The sequence below is a fragment of the Chelonia mydas genome, chromosome 4, assembly GCF_015237465.2.
Source record: "Chelonia mydas isolate rCheMyd1 chromosome 4, rCheMyd1.pri.v2, whole genome shotgun sequence".
In the NCBI taxonomy this organism is placed as follows: domain Eukaryota; kingdom Metazoa; phylum Chordata; order Testudines; family Cheloniidae; genus Chelonia; species Chelonia mydas.
Window position 1 is genome coordinate 102,155,375 of NC_057852.1, and position 26,120 is coordinate 102,181,494.

At 37.9% G+C, this 26,120-nt stretch overlaps 1 long non-coding RNA gene across 1 annotated transcript; it reads left to right on the top strand.

Moving 5' to 3' along the window:
• LOC122465369 lies at nt 1-25,831 on the top strand. Its single transcript, XR_006290162.1, has 3 exons — nt 1-271; nt 7,706-7,815; nt 25,259-25,831. It is a non-coding gene; the product is annotated as an uncharacterized LOC122465369 (long non-coding RNA).
• The last annotated feature ends 289 nt before the right edge of the window (nt 25,832-26,120 follow it).

The window sequence follows — 26,120 nt, forward strand, 5'->3', positions numbered from 1 at the left end:
AGTCCTTAGAGGTCAATTTGGAGGAAGGTGACTCAGTAATGCTCTATGATGCAGGACATAGTACCTCCTCAGCATTCAGGAATTTTCAGGAAATCACTATAGGAATGTCAGATTATGAAGTATGACAGAGATGGCAGAATCCCAGAAGCTTGTGTACTTTGATTTTGGTTTTGTTAGGGCTTCTTCTTTGGGAGTCTACTGCCTAGGATGCATTCCTTTCAAAGGCCACAGATGGAAGCATAGACAAAGCAAAACAAGGTATAAACTTGAGGTGAGCAAACGGGCACAATTTTCAAACACCTTATTTCCCATTATATAGATTTCACCTACCCAATTTTTGGGAATCTGTAGATTTTTAATCTATTCAAATATCGTGTGTCTAATGAGCACTTGAATACAAATTCTACTGAACATACTGCTTCACACTGCATTTATAATTTCAAGGAGTAGTCCATAAATCCATCTGATTTATTGTATTTGACAGATGCTATATCATCTGGGAGCAAAGGTATAAAAATATCTCTATGGAAGAGCTTAGGATATACACCTGTCTTTTGTCTGACATAATGTGTTCTGATCTGCACATCCTTTACCCTTGAGGCTCTGAAGAGATACAAATATGGAAAGGCAGACATTCCTTCAACACTTCTGGTGTTGCTGGTGGCTAGAAGACACTTGTTATCTCACCAGCATATAGGTCACCTTTATTGTAGGGACTTGCGTTGTTGTTGATTTATGTTTTTGGAGTTTTATTCCCATGTGTACCCATTTCAAGGTGAGAGAAATATGTTGTAGTTCTTAATTGCTGCCTTGTACACACCATTTTAATCCTATTTCATTACATCCACTAATGAGCAATTTTAACATCATGTGTTTTGTGTGGTTTTTGTTAAATTGCCCTGAAGAGTCTGAGTGATGGAACAGTGTACTCAGGACTGAAGAATAGCATTCCTCCCAAGCTTCTGCACTCCAATTTTTTTGGCCTACATTATTAATACAGTGCATTAACATTCAGTGTATAATCATCTTTGACATCCATAAACTTCTTACCTTATTTTCTGGGTCTTGTGTTTTGTAGGGTGGACAAAGTAGTGGCTGACTTAAATATAGCCTCTTTTAGGAATATTTTGGGATAATCAAGTTCCAAAAGTTACTAATATCAGATAATTCACAATATCTTTATAGGAGTCCTTGATTAAATAAAGCTTTTCCACCCTCTTCCTATTTCACTCTTGTACACATTCGTCCTTTAAACTGTTTTAGAAACTACTCAACAAAATAGTGTTTAGCTTTGTTTTTTTACAAAGAGAATATTTAATACACCCATTGTTTAACTGTGATATATATAATCTATCTTTTCTCATCGCCCTTTATGCTATTAGATTTACTGGGAATGGATCTGTTATCTAACAAAGTTTCAGTTGTTTACTTTATGGTTGGAAAGTCTGAAATGGGAGTATCTCTGGATACAGAAATTATTTCAGCATATTGATACAGTGCAGAGGGCCTTGAAACAAATCCCAAAATCCAAACCTCTTTCTGCCAGAACTCAGGGGGAGGTTCAAAAACCAGATATGAATTTCACAAAGGGCCTCTTTCCATGCATGTCAAACCAAACCTGGAGATTCAAACACCCCAAATGTTGGAAAATGATGATGAAGAAATGGATTCAAGTGACAAATTCTGTCACTTGAGCCAATCCTTAAAATACAATAAGCAAAACTTGGAAGCAGATGAGAACAAAATGTATTAGCTATCAATGATTGTGGGATCATTGTTTCTGTATAGAAACAGTCTTAATAAAGAAGAATGCATTTCCGTATTAAGTACACATTATACCGTTAAAATGAAATAACAAGGATGACTTTACAGAACAAGCCATTTGTTCTAGAAGACTCATCAAGGAGGTTAGCTATGAAAAACCATAGGATTTTTGTTTTTAAAAATTCTGTAGTAAAGCAAGGGAGGAAAGTTAAACTGATTTAATACAAAAAAATGAGAGAGTAGATCATTGACAGATCGCAAATTAGTTTTCCCCTTCCTCTGACTTTTGTCCTGGCTTCTGTATGACTCCACAGCACACTATAAGTCCTACAAAAATTATATAAGGGCTTGTCTACATGGTGCAGTATTCTGCATCAGAGTAGTGTTAATTCTAGTGTGCAGTAGCATGTCATGCACGAACTGGCTCATGTGATAAAAACATTAATGTAGTCCCGTTTCAAAAGGTACTAGTTAATGTGCACTAGGTAATTTTTACTGTGTGCCAGCAGAATCCATTTGCATTGGTTAGTGTGTGACACACTCGTGCATACCAGAATTTACACACCTCTCGTGCAGATGAGCCTTGGGAAATCATCTGTAAAACAACACATTTGTGCTGAAGACGTGCATCTGATATTAATTCTTTAAGACTTAGAGAGAGAGAATTCTGTGACATCTGAAGATGCATTTGTGCAGAGAGCAGTAAAACATTCAATACTCAGATGTCAGGAAGTGAACTGGAATGTTGTCTCTGGTCATCTCTGGACTGTTCAGATTTTGTTTTGAAACAAGAATAAGAAGAGATATTAACATTCTTTGTTCCAAGTCTCCAACTATATCAGATAAGTCCAGTTAATATTTGGAGGGGACACTTATAAGAAATATAAAGGGAGCTGTAAGAAATACTATTAGTGATTTAGTACATTTTGCCTTTACTTCTTACAGAGCTGGCTGATTTGGATAAAATTTGAAACTAGATAAAATGCTGGTGCCATTGAAGTCTATGGAAGTCTTGTGGTTGAATTCAATGGAGGCCCAGACTTCATCCTGGGTTTTGATGTGACTTGTTCATATCTACTTGTTTGTTTCAGAGCATTAATGGAAGCAAAGTTTCCATGTGAGTATTTGAACAAAGCAAACATCTATTCCCCAAACAAAGTTTTAATCGCAAAACAAAGTTTGTTTAATGACAAAACTGAATTTTTTCACATGAAAGCTGAATTAATTTTAGGTCCTCCCATCAGTGAACCATGTGATTTAGATGGCAGGCCACAAAATTTGATCTCTAAATTTTGCATCGAAAATAATCAACTCAATATTCATTATGAACAATTCCTAGATGAAATATGTTAATTAAAATTGTTCATTAACTGGTTTTGAAAAACAAACTTGTAATCATTATGATCTGTATGATCAATCTGAACAGAAAAAAAGTACTAAATTCATCTCCTATGATAGCTATCACTGGTTATAATTGGTGCTGAACCAGTGTCCCAAAATGGCATTACCGTCCAATTTAGGCACCCTGGCAGTTGATGGGTAATGCTTATTAGTGAGTCAGAACTATCTTATCCCACTGTTTTCATAAGTCTTCAGAATCAATTCAGACTCTTTTTAAGAAAGCAGGTTGATCCCTTTTTACCATCATTTTGCAGCTCTAGTGTCAAAAGAGGTAAAATTTGCAAATTGAGAGACTCCTAAATCATGACTTAGTTAAAGCATTTGCTATGAATATTATCTCATGTAAGGACTTGACTTAAAACTGCCTGAGGGAATCTTTTGCCATTTTGATACTATTATCCAAGGGACAGATCACCCCTTCCAGAGAGAAACCAGCAAGAGGCAGCCAGAGGAAATACCTGGGTGATGAGCTTTGCAAACTTACTTACTTATGAAACGTCCTCTCAAAATGCAAGGTAATGAATATTGAAAGCAATCATTTGGACTACTTGTATATATTGCTGGATTCTAAATTAACTGTAACCACTAAGGACATCAGTGTGGACAGCTTGATTGAAAACCATCGTTCATTATGCAGTGGTGGAAGTTATTATTATGATTACTTATTTGTATCGCAGTAGTGACTAGCAGCCCCAACTGAAATCAGGGCCCCATTGTTCTAGATGCTATATATAGACATACTAAGGGAGAGTCCTTGCTCCAAAAAGCTTACAGAGTAAAAGACAGGCAAAGGATTGTGGGGGAAAAAGAAAGGCACAGCATGAGGTGTTTTTGCCCAGAGTCACAAAGCAAGTCAGTGGTTGAGCTGTAATTAGTACCGAAGCCTCCTGATTCCCAAAACATTGTTGCAACCACTAGAAAATGCTGGTAAACAATGCTGGGATGCAGAAAGAGTGGGCTATAAGTAAAGATAAAATTATAATTCCAGTATATAAATCAATACTATGTCCTTGTCTGGAATATTATGCTCAGTTCTAATCAGCCCATCTCAAAAAAAACAAACAAAAAAACAACAAAAATCAATGGAGTTCATCATAGTAATAAGAAATATATAATGTAATCATTTTTTTAATCTCAGAAAGAATCCTGTCTTTCTTAGGGTATGTCTACACTACGAGTGCTACACTTGTGGTGCTGCAGGTACACTGTTGTAACACTGTAGTGTAGACATTTACTACAGCAATAGAAGTGGTTTTACGTCATTGTAATAAATCCATCCCCTTGAGAGGTGGTAGCTAGGTTGACAGAAGGATTCTTCCATCACCCTAACTGTACTTACAGTGGGTGTTAGGTCGAACTAACTATGTTGCACAGGGTGCAACATTGTTCACAGTTCTAAGAATTACAATTTGGTCAACCTCAGTTTTAGGTACAGACCAGGCCTTAGACTGACACCAGGCTGACAGTAATGGTTGGATTGTACAAAGGTCTGAGTGCTTCCTGAAAGACACTCCACACTTTCCATTGACCCTAAAGTTAAAGAGGGCAGATGGTCTTTGGCCCCTTGTAAGATCAGTTCCTAAAAAAAGCCAAATTTTAGCCCTGGATATTCCTGAAATGGGGGTTATATATTTAGCTTTAGAAGACAGAATTTGTCCCAAAATGTTCATTCATTCACATTATCATCATCATGGCAAATCCCAAAAGGACAAACTCTCCCTGCAGATCCAGCACACCAAGACCAATCTCTGGCTAGCTCCTTAAGAATAATTTTGGGTTATTAATTATTCACAAAACAGTAAAATGCCAACTGAGACTAGAAATTAAAATGCAAACAAATTTATTAACTGAAAGTGAAAATGTGGCACTTGTGGAAAACCACCAGTCAAAATAGAGTATCTATTTAAGCCAGCTGTGTAACAAATCTATTGCGGCATTAGGGATCCCAGCTTTATTTATTTTTCCACTAAACAAAAGTTGCTCTAACATTTACATTTCAAATGGGAAACTCTTCTAGAAAGACATTGCACTGTACATTCATCAATATTTTCTCATATAAGGGCTATCCTAAAAAAAGAAATTGACATTCTTGACAGAGCGCTTTAGAAGTGGCAGGGGGAGGGGAAAAAGCCAAAATGTAGCTCCCAGCACAGGAATCTATTTACAATATCCCTGTTTGTGAAAAGTGTATATCTATATTAAAATTTTACAGACTCCACAGCTCAGATTCCCTCTCCCATTTGCTCCTGGCTCCTTGCTCCTGATTTTGGCCATGTTGCTCTGCCCAAGCCATCTGTCTGGATGTCCCCTGCATGTCCTTCTCCATTCTTACCTCTGACCCTTCTTTCAGGCTGCCCCATCAGCCTGGAGATGCCTCCTTGTGAGTTTGTCATGGAGGTCATGGAAGTCATAGATTCCATGACTTTCCATGACCTTCATGACTTCTGCAGTGGCTGGTGCACCTGGCTCAGGGGCAGCTCAGGCAGCCTGTGCACCAGCTGCTTCTATGGCAGTCTCAGGCCACTGCTTTCCCCCCACCTCCAGCAGCCATTTGGGTGTGGGGGTTGTGGCATGGGATGAGGTGAGGTGGGCTCTGGGCAGCACTTACGAGGGGGGCTCCCCAGAAGCAGCAACATCCCCCTTGCTTTGCTGCTAGGTGGAGGTGTGGCCAGGCAGCCTCCGCTCAAAGTGCAGTCTTCGCAGATCCCATTGGCTGGGAACCACAGCCAATGGGAGCTGTGGGGGCGGTGCTTGTTGGCAGAGGCAGCATGGAGAGCTTCAATGGCCATGCCTCTGCTTAGCAGCTGAATGAGGAGGACGTTGCTGCTTCTGGGGAGCCCCCCAGGTAAGCACTGCCCAGAGCCTGCCTCACCCCATCCTGTGCTCCAATCCTCTCTCCCCAAACTCTGCTGCTGCTGGAGGGGGAGGTGCAGAGCCAGGTAAGGAGCTTACCAGCCCCGCCAACCCCCCCGCCCCTCCCCCAAGCACTACCAGGCATTCCGCCCCCCCGCCCCCCGCAAGCAGCCAGGCTGCCCTCCCCCAGCACCCACAGGACCCCTGGGCAGCCCCCTCCACATTTTATTCACTGGGATTTTTAGTAAAAGTCATGGACAGGTCACAGGCTGTGCATTTTTGTTTACTGCCACGGACCTGTCTATGACATTTACAAAAAATACCCGTGACTACAATGTAGCCTTAATCGTGTCCTTTATGTCTTTTCTCCAAATCCCACTTCTTCAAGCTCTATAGCTCTAATTCCATGGGAACAATTTATATTAACTGACACAGAAACAATAACCAACAGGGCACATGCATTAGCCTTGTATTTAACCACATATCATCCCCATCACCCTGCTCCTTTCTCATCCCTTTTTATGTTTTCTTGTTGTTCTGATGTCTTATGATCTTGCAAGCACAGGTACATGTGAATAACATTATGTATAAGTATAGATTCACTGAATTCCAGATTTAAGTAGCATCATGGACTCAGTGGTACCACACATGCATAAAGCAGTGTTTCTAATTCTTGCAATTTTATCATGAGTCACATAATAGCATATGGTTTACTTAAAGCCCCAGCTCCTAGAGGCAATTGATTATGTAACAATCCTACGTTTTATTTTTAAAAGAGAGTTAAGTTTCTAGACCTCAGCACTGCAGAGAGAAGCTTGCCCCAAGTGCAGCCTGAATCTCCCAAAACCAAAAGGGCAATGAAAGAAATCACATTAGGGTTTGGGGTTTTTTTAATTTCATTATTTTTAAGCCAACCTGAATATTTTTGGTTACTTGGCAGTTAAGCCTAACCTTGTTACAAACACTTAGAATGTATATTTAGAGTGGCACACACCGTTTCAACTTTCGTTAGAAAGTAAATGGCTTTCCCATCCTTGAATATAGTCCTCACTCACTTCAGTAGTCAAATTACATTGCTAGAAATACAAAATACCTTTTTTACAATTATATTAAATGTAAAATTTTTCAGTCAGATGGTTTTTGATGTTGAAATGTATAAAGAGAAGACAGTGAAAACTATAAGATTAGTATTGCGCATGTCTCCAGAAGAGTTTTCTTCGTGAAAGAGCAGCAGAGTTGTTCTATCTTAGTGTTTCTTATCTATTTCATATGGTTTGCTATTATTTTAATTAAGGGCTGTCGATTAATCGCAGTTAACTCACGAGATTAACTCAAAACAATTAATCATGATAAAATCACAATTAATCATAATTTTAATTGCACTGTTAAATAATTTAATACCAATTGAAATGTATTAAGTATTTTGGATGGGTTTTTTGGGTTACTTTAGCCTATTTTTAATACTTTCCTTATCTTGTTTTAAAAGATGATTTGAATAATAAATCCCCTTTCTTGATCAGTGGTGTTGGGATCTAAATTATCCCATTTGTCTATCTTTAGTTGGTCAAAGGGAAAATGTTTGTATTGGAAAATGCAATTAGAAAAGGATTATGTTGTGGGGGCAGGAGACAGTATCAAACTGTTTTTGTTTTGAAAATATTGGTGCACTTTTTTTTTTCTTTTTCAGTGCATTTCAAAGTGCTCGTGTTCTACCCCCCAGTTTTTCCACTCCTGGTTCTTCAGTACTTGAGCTGCCACCAAATATAATTTCCTGATGCTTCCTGGTGAGAGTGATAAGTAAGTATAATATTGTAATTATGATAAGATTTGTCAAGAATATCAGAATCACTTATGCCCATGAAGTTTATAATTATCCTTCTTTACACAAAGATTGTATAATGATCACATTTTATTCAGCAAATGCTTTACCAACTATCACTGTTCTCTTTGTGGAGCCTATGGACCCCCATATAATAATTCATACCTTAAAAAGCTTGCAAGGCTATCCCTCCTTGACCCTTTATTGACTCTCATTGATCCTGGACTGAAAGGATTAATGTGATACCCCACAAATACTCCCTTAATGTGTGCTGACTGAGTACTGATATACATATCTCAATAATTAATTCCAGTGCAATACTAACTTGTACAATATCCCTTTACTTAATCATCACTAACACTGTCTCTTTGACACTTAGGAGAATTTATTGAATTATTTAAAAAGATTATGCTTATTCAGCCTTTGAATTCAATCAAGTGTAAATACTGTGTCATAAGGGAATGAAAATGACCTAATTTAAAAAAATAAAAATCTGTTTTATATAAACCATTTTATGAATGGCTTGTAATTCTGGCAAATAATAAAACTTGTGTATATTTGCTTTGAATATTGATCATGAAATTGAATCATAATGTGTTTGCCATGTCCTACCATATTGGAAATATTTTAGATATCTGGAATGGATATGAACTCAAGACAGATTCACTAATGGAGTTAATTTAATGTATATTTCAGGAACAGTTGTTTCTAACAATACCTGAAAAAGTGAAAGGATTACATTTCATTTCAATTAATTTACTGAAGCTATTGAGTAAAAGTAGATTAAAATGTTGAAGAGTTACTATAATTTATATTGCTTTCAAAATACAAGAAGTGGTCAGGAAAAACACCTCCCCCCCCATCCATGTCAGAATATTAAAATTCCAATTGTCCTTGTTTATTTTTAGAGAGGATAAAGACTTGCCACATCTTAATTATTATCTGACATACTATGTTGTGTGGTCAAGGTCTAGAAAAAAGATTAGAAAATTCTTCCTTTAATTATAGGGGATGAAACTGTCACCACCGTCTTTGCATTGCATGTAACTGAGGCAGTTGATTAATGATATATTGTAATATTGCATATGATACATATTATATGTTTTGTGGTATATAACCCCCTAATCTTGCAATGGGATAAAATAGAGACAGATAGTTGATGAGATTAACATTTTTAAAGACCATTATCACACACATGTATAAAGCTGGAACATTACATTACTTCTCTCTAGATGTCTGACCATGGCTATCCCTATCAACAGTAAACAATCAACTCCAGACATCTTATAATACATTGGAAGATTTGAAGTCAAGGTTTTTCAGAAATAGGAGCTTAAGTTCTTGCTTCAAATATAATTATCTTTCCAATCCAGAAAGTGAAGGTGGGGGACAGTAGGACAGATTAAAGTAGAGGACCACGTGGGTGCTTGCAAGTGGAGGAGGTTGCATACATTGCAACACCTGCTTTAAATAACTTCCCTCCAGTTTACTAACTTTTGAACCCTTTAACAATTGGTCCCACCATATATTTAGTTTGGACATTCTGGTTATCTTCCCCAGACATGAGGAAGACCTCTATGAAGCTCAAAGCTTGTCCTTTCCATGAATAGAAGTTGGTCCAATAAAATATATTACCTCACTGACCTTCTCTCTCTCATATCCTGGGACCAGCTCAGCTACAAAAATACTGCAAACAAGATTGAAGATCAAAAAGTCTCAAAAGAGCCTGAAATAAAAACCCAATTGGTAAAAATTGCATCACATCTATCAAGGTATTTTTATGGCTGTCATCACCATAATATCTGAGTACATTACAATCATCCACAAATATATCCTCTGCAAGTTCTTCCCTATCTATCTCCATTTCACAGATCAGGAATTGAGGAATAAGATAGGATGAAGTGATTTGCCCAAGATGTCACAGGAGGCCTGTGGCTGAACCAAGATCTTCAGAGCTCCAGTATAGTTCTTTAGCCATTAAACCATTCTTCCAGGACAAAAATAAACACGTAGGAAGCAATAAAGCACATAGAAAATATCTAAAACAAGTCATTTTAATAATGAGGAGGTCTGGAAAGAGGCAGGTGTTTGTCCACATGCATCATTAATAAGCAACTTGAATCAAAACAAATCCAATAACTTCATTATGTGATATTTTTCTCATTAGCTCCAAATGACAGCAGCAATGAAACCTGCAGTTTGTTTAGAAAAAGTGTCACTAGCAGGGAGGAGGTGTATACATTAGAACGTCTGCTCTAAATAACCCCCCTCCAATTTTGTCACTTATAGGTCAATTTGCAAAGTACAGAATTGTGTGGGTTGTAGCTGTGTGAATCCTAATAGAGTCAGTGGGAATTGTGCAGCTGAAACACTGCAGAGCAGTTTGAATTTTCAACCCTAAAGTTAGATAGTAGACATCCAGCTTCCCAGATTCCATGGTTCAACTTTTAAAAAACTGTTGATGCTTAGCTGTTGCTCATCCACTTTACAGTGTGTGGAGCTTTAAGAACTGTAGGTAGTTATAGCACCAATAAGATCTGCAGTATTCTGTGTGGTAAAGTTAAAAAAAAACGTGTCAATTGAAGCTGGAGATGGTGTTAGCAACTTGTCAAAACCTGTCAGAAGCATCAATATTTATGGAGACTATTTAGGGCTTGTGCTTGTCCATTAGAGGCTATTCAAGTCTAGCTATTACCCATCCGAGAGAGCAAGATGCTGGGAAAACCATTTAGGGCCTGATCCCTTCCTTTGCTAACTGCCCAGTGGCTGGAACCCAATCACCACTGGAACCCAAGAAAGTAACCTCTCCATCTGGGAAAGGACATGGATGAAGCAGCCATCTTATTTCTCCAATTTGTGAAGTCCAGTGACTGCATACTTCTGTCCTTCCCACTCAGTCAGAAGTGGGGGGGGGGGGAGGCAGGGGGTGGAAATTCAATAGGCAAGCATAAGAACACAGGGTCTTGGTGGGGGGGAGGGAATGTAAGGCTTAACCACCTATAGCAGTGCAGTTTCTGAAACTGATTGGGTTAAGTAACTCTTCTCACTCTTGGCCCGTTACAAAATCTAATGTAATGAAAATCCTTATGATACCATACATTCTGCATTATAGTTTCATTTCATGAAAAGTAGGAACAAAGAATTGCTGAGACAAAGTTTTTAAACAAAAATATCTTTGTTAATTAGGAAATGTGGAAGGAAGACACATAGTTTTGATTTTAGTTGAATGTATATGACAGAATTTCCACACAGCCCCCTCCACCCCTTGGGAAATTACTAACTGAAGGAAGAAGGGACACAGGATTCAGTGAAATAGATCATTATTTATTAGAGCACACTGGCAAGCCACGTGCGTGCTAACAGTAGCTGATGGATTAACTTCAAAAGCAGAACTACAGTAGGTGAACAATCTCCAACAAACTATTTACATAGGTGCAGATTCTCTCACCTGTACTCTCAGTGTGTAAACCCAATTCTACTGCTAAGCAAGAAAAATATTAGAGTCACTGTTAGAGTGAAAGGGGAAAAGGGCTGTTAGAATCTGTTTACATAGGAGAAATAAGGGCACAAATAAGAAAGGGATGTGTATATTAAATAAACATAAGTGTAGTGATCTGTGTGAAATTATGAGCACAAAAAGATTTCTGTAAATTATATTTTTTTGCTCAGGGTAGTCTCAGTTGGATACATAATTGTGCATGTAAATTCCCTATTTCCAAATACACCATTCACTTAATTTAATCTTATTTAAACATTTCTATTTCCTATGCACTCGTACCTTTTTAAGTACTTAAAATGCATTCCTTGCAAAAATCAGACGTTGTCATAAATATAAAGGGAAGGGTAAACACCTTTAAAATCCCTCCTGGCCAGAGGAAATATCCTTTCACCTGTAATGGGTTAAGAAGCTAGGATAATCTCGCTGGCACCTGACCAAAATGACCAATGAGGAGACAAGATACTTTCAAAAGCTGGGGGGGAGGGAAAAACAAAGAGTCTGTCTGTGTGATGCTTTTGCCGGGGACAGAACAGGAATGGAGTCTTAGAATTTAGTAAGTAATCTAGCTCAATATGCGTTAGATTATGATTTCTTTAAATGGCTGAGAAATTAAGCTGTGCTGAATAGAATGGATATTCCTGTCTGTGTGTCTTTGTGTAACTTAAGGTTTTGCCTAGAGGGATTCTCTATGTTTTGAATCTAATTACCCTGTAAGGTATTTACCATCCTGATTTTACAGAGGTGATTCATTTTTACTTTTTACTTCTATTAAAATCCTTCTTTTCAGAAACTGAATGCTTTTGCATTGTTCTTAAGATCCAAGGGTTTGGGTCTGTGGTCACCTATGCAAATTGGTGAGGATTTTTACCAAACCTTCCCCAGGAAGTGGGGTGCAGGGGTTGGGAGGATTTGGGGGGGAAAGACGTTTCCAAACAACACTTTCCTAATAAATAAACCCAGATGAATGTTTGGTGGTGGCAGTGGAAGTCCAAGGGCAAAGGGTAAAATAGTTTGTACCTTGGGGAAGTTTTAACCTAAGCTGGTAAAAGTAAGCTTAGGAGGTTTTCATGCAGGTCCCCACATCTGTACCCTAGAGTTCAGAGTGGGGAAGGAACCTTGACAGACCTATATGTATAATTCTACTCTAAGAGGTTCTGAAGCCTGTATTAAGTAATCCTTCTTACCTTCAGAACATATTTTAGTAAAATTTCTTTTTAAAAGTTCAGAAAGTAGGTCTGATTGAAATAAATAGCTCTGCTTACAAAGCAAGGTACTACTCAATATGAGTAAGAGGAGCAGTATCCATCCCTCAGGGTATTCGGCCATTTCTCTTGTTTGTGAATTGTCCAAGAATAGATTATCCAGGTACTCAGGTGATGTAAAGTGGCACAAACCCATTGAGGCCAATAAGCTATGCTTATTTACACCTGTTGAAAAATATAAAATGTTCCCATTAATTTACACTATTTGAAATGTTTCAATGAATATTTTCTACAAAACACATTTCAGCCTGTGGATTGCTCATGAAACTGTTAGCTTTGTGAGTATTGCTTTGAGTATTCAGCATACATAGTTCAACACTCTTGTGATTCTAATTGTGAATATAGGTCACATGGGACATTTCTGTTCCCTGATTGGATAAATGAATCTTTTAAAATGAATAATTTTCCTTGTGATTACAACTTCAAAATTCACTATCAAGGCTAAATTCACTTTTCATGTGAAGAGTGGGAACCAGTACCTCTATTCCAATTAGGCTTTTTTTTTTTGTAGGGTCAGATGCTGAGTGGCTTAATGGTGGTGCCTGCACACCAGCTGCATGCAGCAAAACCGGTTACTGTGCCAGCCTATGTATGCTGGTTCAGAAGAATAACGAGAGGTGGAAGAGACAAAGATGTTTACAGGGTGAACTGGGGGAGGATCATGGATTTTATGCAAAACCAGTGACACTGGTGACCCACTGAACCAAAGGAAAGGAGTTGTGTCTACCGTTCCAGCCCATAAGCTGCAGTAGTAGCCAGAAGGGAGCTGCACAGAAAACACATAGATTGGACATGAGTTGAAGAAGTTAATATCATCTCCCATCCTCTCCACATTCCACACAGATTCTATGCAGATGTAGTTAATTCCACCGTCCATGGATATTCTATATCATTCTCTAAAAATTCTTTTCTAAGAGACACAGGGCAGGTTTACACTTAAAACACTGCATTGGTGCAGCTGCACCGCTATAGCACTTGAGTGAAGACACTCCTACACCAACAGGAAAGCTTCTCCCATTGGCATAGTTAATACACATTCTTGAGAAGCAAAGCTCTCCCATCAACATAGCACTGTCTACACCGGGGGGTTAGGTCAGTATAATTACGTTGCTCAGGGGTGTTGGTTTTTGATAACCCTGAGCAATGTAGTTATACAAATGATCAGTAATATAGACCTGGCCTTAGACACTATTCATGTCTAGTCTATTTGTTGACATTGTTCACGCTTTGTGTGTGCGTGTTTTTCAGTTTAGGTCAATTATTGAAAAAAGTGTCTGTAAACTATTGCTAATTCATTTTTGCTAAATTTACTAGGCACTAAAATAATGTAGTGTCTGAATTTGGCCTATTTGTATAACATTAAAGACACTGATGTGTACTATAAAGTAAAATAATCTCAAATCTCAATGAAAATTAGTAATAGAGGAAATAAATTGCAGAGAAAAAATAAAGGAGAATATTTGCAGTGATAGCTATTTGGTAAAATACTCATGTTCAGTATTTGTTAATTTACATCTCCAGAACCACTGAGTGATAAACACCGAAGACTTCAGGATGAGTAGTTTATGCATCACAGGAGATGGATATTGCTCAGTACATGCTCCCCTGCCATGTAGTTATTCCTGTGATTCTGGAACTGTTCAATTAAAACAAAATTAAATGAACAGAGTTGCATAATAATGTTCTACAGTAGACAGCTCTGTGAGTTAGTATTGTGTAGAGCAAGGTTGCAGGATGGGACCCATTCAGAACACAGGATTAGTGCATTGTCTATTCATCCTCTCTTGTGAATAATTTTATTGCATTTGTTTTAGTAATTATAGTATGGTCACTGAATGTAATTTTGAAAAAGGTGATACAGCTTTAATTTAATGTTGGACAACAACAGATGTTTCTCATGCAAATTGAAGAATTAATATTTTGAATATATTTAAAGAGAAATGAGAGAAGTATTCATGGGATTCTTTTAAATGATTAACTATGTATTTGTTGGGATATTGATCTATTTTCATAGAAACAGTGAAAGCCAAAGTAACTAATTTGTTTAAATAACACTGAGCTGTCCAGCACAACTACATGATAACTAGAAACCAAGTGATTATATCCATGACAAAATGGTCTACTTTTGAGCTAACTGAAGTACTGTGAACTATGTCAATATATCAGATAGTTTCTAAACATATATTCTAAACAACTGTAAGAAGATTAATTGCTTAAATTTCCAGAAACTAATTATCCATCGTGAAGGCCTAGATGATCAGTTTGCGATCTTATCCGTCATACGAGGTACTATGAAGCAGCCTGGGAAGGAGATTATGATTCCCCAAGTAAAAATGTCCCTGCCAGTCTCCCCGCTGCTTCGAAGATGGAGTACACTCCCTGGCATGGCACTTACCTACACTGCAAGATATGTTGGGGGAGTAAAGGATCCATCCACTTCCCACCACCCCATCCATCTGTGCAGGATGGGCACACATAGCACCAGTGTAGAGCCTGTTTCTGCCTTACCCCTTGCCACGTTTCCTTGCCCCAGTGTTCATGTTTGACCACAATATGAGGCAGACCAAAATACTTTTTTATTACAAACCATTTGTAACAATGTATTTAGACTACATGGAGCTATGCAGATTTACACCAGCTGTAAGCCCAGTGTATGTTTAGTATTTTCTCTTTGAGAAAGAAAACTAGAGTCCAGATTAGCCTAAAATATTGGTTTTGTTTATTTTATCTTTTTTTTTCCTGATTGTAAATCATTACGACTTTATGTATTCATTTGTAACAAACAGGTCTGATTACAGTAGGGATTGGTTCACTCAGATGTTTCCCCATTAGAAACTTCAATTAAATACGAAATTCTTTATTCTTTTCTGTAGAAACTACTTGGCAAATAGAAAACATTTTGTTTAAATACACCTGATACCATACTAAACAACAATAAATTACCTCATTTTTATGCTCAGCAGACAAGCTAAAAGGTCATTCCGTTTTTAACTTGCATTAAAATGGGATGAAGTAACTTTATCACAGTATAGTGTAATTTAAGTTCTCTTGGGTTTTTGTTGTTGAAAGAAAAGCCTTCCAGGCTAACATAAGGACAAAAGAATAATCTTTTAAATTATTGATCAGATATCTAATCTCAACCCCAAACTGCTGACCTTATTCAACTGACAACATAGAAATATATTACATAGTGCACTCTATTCATCAAATTCACATTTTTTAACATTCACTAGTAGTGCATGGAAGGTTGGGAATGATTAAGAAAGTAATTAACTACAATCTACTAACAATATCACTATAACTTGTCAATAGAGTATTGAATATTGAACCGGGCAACTCAAGCAGGGTCAGCTAAGCCTTTTGGGAGGATGAAAAGGAGGGCAAGTTAAATAGTCACATATGTGACTTTAATTTAATTAAACCAAAATTGTATGTTGTGCTCCTTTTGTTTTAATCCTGATTTTGTAATACAAGATATGATGCTGTAAATAAAAATACTTCACATACTTTTGTATCCATAGACCTGAAAGGCCTGGTAATCATTATCCTTACTTTAGAGGTGAGACACTAAGAGGTTAGGAGGCTTTCTCAAGATCTATACTGTGGTTTAATGGCAGTTGGGAATAAAACCCTGGTCTCTTAGCACAACATTCAGTCCAGCGAAACAGATGCCCTAGTTGAATCAGCAGGGAAAGTGGTACTTGCACACCTGTTATGTTGTGACAGGATGGAAAGAATTCTGTTAACTGGACTTTTGCATCTTTCCTTTCCACAAAAAGACCTATCTGGCTTTAAGATTAGACTCGGTAAGTTTATGGAGGAGATGGTATGATGGGATAACATGATTTTGGCAATTAATTGATCTTTAAATATTCATGGTAAATAGGCCCAATGGCCTGTGATGGGACGTTAGAGGGGGTGGGATCTGAGTTACTACAGAAAATTCTTTCCTGGGTATCTGGCTGGTGAATCTTGCCCATATGCTCAGGGTTTAGCTGGTAGCCATATTTGGGGTCGGGAAGGAATTTTCCTCCAGGGCAGATTGGAAGAGGCCCTGAAGGTCTTTCGCCTTCCTCTGTAGCATGGGGCATGGGTCACTGGCTGGAGGATTCTCTGCTACTTGAAGTCTTTAAACCATGATTTGAGGACTTCAATAGCTCAGATACAGGTAAGAGGTTTTTTGCAGGAGTGGGTGGGTGAGATTCTGTGGCCTGCTTTGTGCAGGGGGTCGGACTAGATGATCATAATGGTCTGTTCTGACCTTGATATCTATGAATCACCAAAGCCAGGGTGAAGTTAAAAATCCTGGTGCACAGCTGTTGTAGTGGGAGATGTGTTGAATAAGCTGTCAGACAGACCACAAAAGGGAGGAAAGAAGCAAACTGTTTTTCCCCTTATTGTATTTCCAAGGGTGGTACTATCAGAATAGGCAAGTAAGATAAAAAATTTTAAAAAGAGGCTGCTGTAAAATCAGAGCACTATTTTAGTTACTTGTGAGTTACATCCAAAAGAGATTTTGACATTTGATGCACCTCTCTTTTATAATCGCGAATATTTCTCAAGTGACACAAGTACTTCTTATGGCCACAGTCCATTCATGTACTTCTATAGTAAATGCTCTTTTCAGTGTTCCTGTTTGGTCAAGTAAAAAGAGAATTTAATAGCATGGGGAATCAGAGGGAAAATGATGAAGGATTGGTGAAAGTGAAGTAAATCAGTTTCAGTACTGGACCATCATGATAGATGAATCAGGATACTCTCTGATGTACACTTTTATTTTTTCCTGAAGAAATAATTCCTGTTACAGAGGGAGAAAAAACCCTCATCAATCCCTTCCCCTGTTAGCAGAGAGTACTGGTACATTAAACTTCAATAACAGGTGAAAATTACAAACTGCATGTGGATGTTTTTAATTGCATAAACTAGGGATTCTTGCAGTGGGAAAACTAGAATCTCATCACTTTCCTTGCTGCTGTACATTTTGAATTATTTTATGTAAATTCATTTGGCTATATGCAAAAAGTGTGACATCATGGAAGGCATAACAAAAGCAAATCTACTTTTTTTTAAAGCTTTCAAAACTTCATTAGATAAGCAAAGAATAACTAACCAATTGGAAAAGAGGGGCCAGGTGGGTGAGGTAATATCTTTTATTGAACCAACTTCTGTTGGTGAAAGAGACTAGCTCTTCAACTACACAGAACTCTTCATCAAGTCTGAAGACCTGAAGCTTGAAAGCTTGTCCCTTTCACCAATGGGAGTTGGACCAGTAAAAGCTATTGCCTCCCTATCTTGTCCCTCTAGTGTTTTGGGACCAACCTGGCTACACCAATATGGCAAACAACTGAAAAATAAGTGTTTAATGAAGCTCTGATTAAAAACTCAGGCCCCCATTCTGCAAACATTTAAACATGTATATATCACGTGAGTAAAGATACACATATGCTTCAGGTACTGATCCTGCAGAGATTTAGACACAGAGCTTAAGGTCAAAAGGGAGCATTACACCATCCATTCTGACCTCCCGCATACCCCAGGACATTGTTTCACCCATTTATCCCCATACTGAGCCCAATAACTTGTATTTGGCTAAAGCATATCTTCCAGAAAGATGGCCAGTCTCAATCTGAAGACATCAAGAGATGGAGAATCTACCACTTACTTTGGTAGTTTGTTTCAATGGTTAGTACTGTTATTTTAAAAAGTTGGGTCTTATTTCTAATTTGAATTTGTTTGGCTTTACATTTCAGCCCTTGGTTCTTGTTCTGCCTTTTTCTGCTATATTAAGAAGCCCTTTCATAACCAGTATTTTCTCCCTATGAAGGTACTTATACATTGAATTCAAGTTACCTTTTATTATTTTTTTGATAAAACAGATTGAGCTCTCAAGTATCTCAGTGTAAGGCATTTTCTCCAACCCTTGAATCATTTTTCTGCACCCTCTCCACCAGAACTTTACACAGTATTACAGAATTGATCTCTCCATGTCATATACCAAGGTAAAATTATCTTCCTCCTCTTCCCCCCTACTCGCCTGTTTATACAGCCAATGATCACATTGGCCTTTTTTGCCACAGCATCACATTGAGCGTTCTTGGTGAATTGCATCTCCACTATGACCCTAAAATCATTTTCAGAGTAACAGCTTTCCAGGATACAATCCCCCGTTCTGTAGGTGTGGCCTGCATTTCTTGTAACTAAATGCCCAAATGTACCATTCTGCCAATCTTTGTGTCACCCACAAATTTTATGAGCCGTGATTTTATACTTACTTTCAGATCGTTGATAAATATGAAATTGATGAAACAGTTGAAGAGGACTGATTCCTGCAGAACCCCATTAGAAAAACCTCCATTTAAGGTTGATTTACCCATTGACGACTACTTTTTGAGATCTTTATTGATACTGTACTGCTAATTTCTTTATCAGAAAGTTGGGTGGTAATGTGTCAGATTCCTTACAAAGTCTATTGAATTACACAGTTATCTTTCTCAGCCAGACACATAATCTCATCAAAGAATGAAATCAGGGTGTTTGATGAGATCTATTTTCCATAACATCATGCTCACTGGTATTAGTTATATCTCTATCCTCTAGTTCTGTAGGAATTGAATCCTATATCAACTTTTCCATTATTTTGTTTGGAATGGATATCAGGCTAACTGGTTTTTTGTTACTTAGGTTATCCCACTTGCCTTCTGGAGTTTCCCTGGTATTCCAAGATTTATTAAAACATATCAGAAGGGCAGAACTTTCCTCAGGCAACTCTTTTAGGACTTTTTAGTATGTTTTATGAGGTTGCTGTTTTAAAAATCTTTATCCCTAGTAGATCATATTTCCAGTCCTCAGTTACCAATGGACTGGAAATACATAACACAAACATCTATTGAACACTTCTGCCTTTGTTCCATCATTATTATTAAAAATGTTACTATCTCCATCTGTCATGGGTCAGGTATACCCCATCGCCAATTTGGGTTCTGTAGCCCGCAGTCAAATTCAAATAACTGCTTTTCTTCTCACTGTGGGAAAGCCAAATGGTCAGAGATGATAGGACTGTCCTCGGATTCAGGACAATATGGCCTAAGGGCTGGAGTCGATGGGGCCACCCAGGGGTGGGTCAACTGCCTAGGTTGGGAGACACAGGCCTTCCCTACACCACTGGGTCCCAGCCCAGGGCCCTATCAGCAGTGAGTGTATTCACCAGTGGGTCAGCGGGGATCCCTCTGAAATATGCTGACTCTTTTCCCAGATCAATGTCTGGTTCCCTTGGGCTACTTCCTACACTGTCTTCCTGCTCCATAGACTGTGGGATCTCCGGTTCTCCAGGATAATTGTCAGGCAGAGGTCCCAATGACTCCTTCCCCTCATGGGGTTCCATTGGCAGCCTGGTATTTGCCTGGGTCTTGGGGTGCCTGGTCTCTGAGAACTGGGGCTCTGACACCTTCCAAACAGAAGCCTGCAACGCATGCTGTCTCTCCTCCACAGTGAGCCCAGACTAAGCTGAGCTGCTCCCACTTATACTGTGGTTCCAGTTGGAGCATGCCCAGCACAGGCGATGGGGCATGGCTTCTTCAGCCCAAAGTATAGGATTATCCTCTTCCTGTGCTATATGGGACAGGTATATCTTGTCACACCATCCAATAATTGACGTATACTTTTGATGGGATTTCCTTTTATTCCTAATATACTTAAACTCCTCCCCATTGTCCATTTATGCAAATATATTCCCTTATACTCTGTGAGCAGCCCCACTGAAGTCTTTCTAGGATTGTGGATTTAATATCTAATAAGAATTAATAAGCAATCACTTTTGTATTCGTATCTTTTGGACTATGTTTTTCTGTTGCTAACTTTTCTCAAAAGGGATTTGCATTCCTTTCTAACTATACAACCATCATTCATATTCTTTATTCTGACGTTAAAACTCATTGAGCATGCAACAGAGAAAGGAACATTTTGTGAAATCTATTTTAAGAGACTTGTCTGTATCAGACAGGAATGCCTCTCCAAAATTCAATTTAAGCAACCATGTAGATAGTCACAAGAAGAGCATGGCAGCAATGGAGTAAAATTTAATGACAAAAATAGATCGGTCAAACTGGACAGACCATAGAGTACTACCATGTCTCCCTCACATTCATCAGAATCTCTGTTATAATTATCTTGATCTTTTGACATTGAGGAAGAATGGTTTTCCTGGAAACCATAATGAGAAAGCTGAGTATTGTTCAGGTTATTTATACCTGGTCTCATTCATACAGTACTAATTAGTTAGAACTTAATCTGATGTATAATCCCACTTAACAGCTGAATAATTCCCCCAGTCTCTGATTTGGTGTCTCAATTAAGAGGGCATGTACTTGTTTTACTATTGTATATCTAGTTTGGGGGGGAATTGATTTATGTCCATTTTAATTGATTATCTGATTTAAGAGTACCTATCTCAAGTTGAATGCACTATAATTTGAAGGATATCCTCTCTGAAGCAATTACTATACCATCAATAACTGAGATTTTCATACAGCTGTTCCACAGCAAATAAACAATTTAGGCTTCACTTTATTTATAATTCAGTGGTGTCAGGAACAATGACCATGATATTCATCTCCTGAGCAGATCTCATTGAAACACACATTTATGAAATACAGATTTCATATCTGCACTGTATAATAGCAATATGCACTCCAGAATAAACTATTTGAAAGACTATTGCATTATAATCTCAGTCCTCTTGAGAGTTATTTAATCAAAATATCTCAGTTTAAATGCAAAACAAGAGGAGACACATAAGACTTTCAGAGGATCAAGGAGAGACAAAGGACTAGAAATTTTTACTTAGGAAGCTATTTAAAGGAAAGATTTCTGATATGTTGTTTTGTCAGGCTGGGATGATAAACTAGAAACAGAACTGGTATTGCAGTTGGGTCAATGATGTTCTCTGGGTATGGTAAAACATTTCTTCCCAATTCTAACTAAACCATTATATGTGCCAAATTTGAAAGTGAAGCTGACTAGAAACTCACTAGAAACAAAAAGAACAGGACTACTTGTGGCACCTTAGAGACTAACAAATTTAGGGAAGGGCGGCCAGCACATCCCTCGGCCTGTGCTGCTTTTTGCAGGCCCTATTGGCCTGGAGCAGTGAACCGCGATCGGCCGAACCTGAGGATGCGGTAGGTAAACAAGCCGGCCCGGCGTGCCAGGGGCTTTCCCTGAACAAGTGGTAGACCAGAGTTAAGAACCACTGCACTGACCCAAACAAACAAGGAGAGAAAGTATAGGGAAGGTGGACTCTTCAGGAACACAGTTTAGGGTTCCCAATGGCAGCTGAAAGACTGGCCTATCGGAAGGACTGTACCATTCAAAGACTGCTTCTGACGTTGGTAATTATTGATTTTTGGGGTGTTTTACTAACCTGTTGCAGATGTGTGTAAATGCTTGAGACTAAAATAAAGTACAGCTTTAAGTGAAAGTACTCTTGTATTGTACTGTTTGTGCCAGCCACCTATCGGTTGGATGGCCGTGTCTCCACTGATTTATTTCCTGCCACCACCTCATGAAGAGTAATAGTTACCAAGAGCTTTGGGTTTTAAGAACTACAGAAACACTCATGAAAACTTCAGTCAATCCAAAGGAAATTTGACAGCATAACAATTGGGTAGGGACCTAAGAATATGACACACATTTCTTTTTAAATCAACTTAAAGTATTGTGCTTAGAAAGAACAGAAAAACTGGAAGTTCTGATTTTTGTCATCTTATACTATGTCACATGATTGTTCTTTGCATTTAATGTTTTACTAAAAGAACCTCCCATCACACTTTGAGTCTCCAAGTCAATATTCTTCAAACAGTTATATGAGCTAAGGTTTACCTAAAACCAGGATGTACAGTAGTAATGTATGCTCCAGACCAATGATTTGACCTGATTGATTCCAGAGGCTTGCTTTCAAGCCAGCAGGGAGCACTTCTCTACATTTCAGAGAAGAAACAGGGACTCTGTTTTTTCCAACAGTTTCCTTTTTGACAAGATCATCTGCAAAGTACCTTAAGAAAAAATGCCTTGGTGCTACACAGTTTGTGCTAATCCAGTTACTGAATAGGCTGGGAAAATGCCTCAACCACCGTATGACACTCATCTGTAATACAGAACAGGAATGATGGATGATTTGGTGACACACAGGCTCTCCCAGCTGCCATAATTCTTTCCCATGAGATCAGTCTGAAGAAAAGGGACTTAAATAGCTAGTCCATTTTTGGCATTTCGTTATTGTACTGAGAGAGAAAAAAAATGTTCCTGACTCCATGGCCTCTCTTAAGAGTAGCAAGCTGTGATTTGAGATTTAAGTCAATTCAAATCCTTGACCCAACATGTTTACGTGAAGTAAGCCTAAGGGTTTCTATGGCAGTTTATTCTTTTGAGCACCATTGGAAGAGTGCAGTGGTAAAAACCCTAAAGGCATTGTGGAGAGTATGTTAAAGTGCCCTTAATTTGATGTCCCTGATGTCCATGGTGTAGGAAAACTTTGAGTTTGATGTGAAAATAACTACATTTGGGTTTTGTACATATGGACTAAAATTAAATCAGAGGTAAAAATAAAGATGAGTAATAAATACATTGTCATCATCACTGATCATTAGTAGCTCACTCTGCCACAACACCTACAGATTCTGAAAACTGTTTTGTTCTTAAAAGTATAAAAAATGTCTTTAATAAATCCTCTGTGTACAGCTCAGTTTGTTTTATTTGTTACGACAACTTTTGTAAAAGCAGTAAGTGTTGTTGATTTCAATGGCCTTTGGATCAGACTCTAATTGCACACATCCACTACAGAAGCTGAAAGTCCTTTCCAATCCAGAAGCCAGGTCACAAAGACAAATCTGTGAATACTATGAGTCCTTGAATAAACTAGGGAAAAATGTCCCTAACCTGATATGGTTTCTCTCAGGTGATATTCAGACCTTTTATAAACAGATGGAAGGAACAACTCTCCCAAATGGAATGGAATTGTACCTGTTTATACCAGACCTCAGTATGGCCCTTCACGAATAACCTGGATTAGCTGATCATTTCTCTGAATCTATGTCTGGTATATTTCTACCAAATAAATCAGTTTTGAAATTATTTTACTGTAATTTGTTCTGTTATTTCAAAATGCAATCCAAGTGGGATCTAATATTTACTAATCTTATGTAATCTTGATTCTTTCCCCTTTTCCTATTAAAAAAAATGTGCATTTGAATATAGATAGGCACATTCTATAGGAAAATAAACTAGTTGCTGATACAAGAACTCTGCTGACTTCATGTTAGATAATCTTGACTTTGATAGTTTTATTAAGGTTGACCTTCTTTGTTAGTTGCAATCTCTAATGAAGCTGAATATTTGTTTATGGGTCCAGTGGAGCAGAACCATATGTCTTCAATTCTTACTCTTCCCAAAGGTACTGCTCATTTAATCATTTAACCTTATTACAACATCTTGGTTAAGTAACATCAAAAATATATGTAAGAAAAATACTTTGCCTTGATTTTTAAGACAGGTGAATCTCTTTAGAGGAGAGTGTTATTTATTTTTCAGTTTGTGGTTATGCCTCGGCATCTTTAAAATAGAAATTTGTGCCAAAAAGCTTATGTATCCAAAAACTTGATGCCAAAAAAGTGTTCTCTCCTGCAGTTAATTTTGCGTAAGTGTCTGCTAAAGTATGAGAGTGACAGGGTTGGTGAGGTAATATGTTTTATTGGACCAACTTCTATTGGTGAGACAGACAATTTTTTGAGCCACACAGAGCTCTTCTTCAGGTCTGGGAAATGTATATAATATAACTTTGCCAAAAGCCCTTTTTATGGGGTACTGGACAGTTGTGGTGTCCCTGGATTAGACCCATACCTCCCTCCCCCAATAGGGGATAACATACACTGTTAGTGCTATACCAAAACAGTACATACACTCCTGCAGTTGCTCTGGCTGGAGTCAAGGTTCCACCATTACCTTTCCCCTTCCTACTCACCTGCAGGGAGATAGTGAGGAAATAGTAGGCCACTATAGCTTGCTTTCCCTTCTATGCTGCCACCCCTGACCCAGGTGAAGCACTTTCACTATGGAAAGCACTTAAACACATGTGTGATGCCCATTGACTTTAATGAGGCTTAAAGCACATGTTTAAAGCTCAGCACATGTATAAATAGGGATGCTTTCTTGAATCACCAGGGATACCAGAAATCACTATTGAAATTTTAACACTCTCTTTCTACTTTTCCATTGCATATTACTTATACAGAAAATGAGGAAGAATAAGAATGCTCAGAAAATCAAACAGCAGCATATTAAAAAGGTCAGGGTAGTGCAGTCTGCAACCAGATTTTGCAGATTAGGGCATTGAAATTCTGGTTTTACATTTCAGTGACAATAACTGTAATGAGAACTGAAAGTGACAGAACGTGAAACCATTCTTGTGATAATATCTGTAAATGAGAAGAGGAATGCTAGAAATTTAACCTGATCTCATGACAATTTCTGGTGGATATAATTTGATTGTTATCTTGTGGTCTCCTTTTTGATGCCATACTCAAAATGGAAGCTTGAAATCGAAACATTTTCCATTCAGCTATGTTTGTATGAAATAACATTGACATGTATATATTCTCTCTATTCCAGGTTCTATTAACTGCCTCGTCTAAACATACTCAATACATGTCTATAGCTGTACTGAATAAACTATGCCTGTTTTTATGGGTGCTTGTAAATATAACTCACAGAAGCCATCCCGGCACCTAGCATGGAAATGTCTTGTGTCAGCAAATCCCTCTGCATAACTTCTTTCAGTATAACAAAATCGCAGTGGATGGATCCATTTTTCATGATCAAAAGAAACTCCAATTAAAGAATTTCTTCAGGTTGCATGGATAATGGATTACAACAGAGTGTGCCGAAGGCGTATTATCTATTATGTTAAGACCGGATTCTCAGGAATTAACTGTCTTGATTGTTAAAACACAGTCCTTCTGAGAGTATTTTATTACTTCTATATTAAAACTTGAGGCAGAAATAGTCCACAAGATGCATGCTCATCTAGAAGGACCAATATTTTAATATTCCTTGAGGGGATGCTGGAACTCAAATGCTGAAAGGTATTTAAAACTGAATACATTGCATTTTATTACTTTAACCAATAAAAAGTCTTTTCATTAAGAATATGTTTTAATAACTTAGTGAGGATTTGAAAGGTTATAACAGGCTCAGTTTATATGAGATGTATAGAGTAGATTAATCTTTCAAAAAAGAGTTTTTAAACCAATTTATAGTATTCTTTAACAGGAATAAATATTAAATATCTATTAAATCCTATATGATATTTAAAAATATATAGAATCATAGAATTGCAGGACTGGATAGGACCTCGAGAGGACATCTAGTCCAGTCCCTTGCACTCATGGATCGAATTCTGTTAAATTATATGTTTCAAAGTCTTTTCTATAGAACCCTGTCATTTCTAGTGATCTTATTCCTATTAAATCCT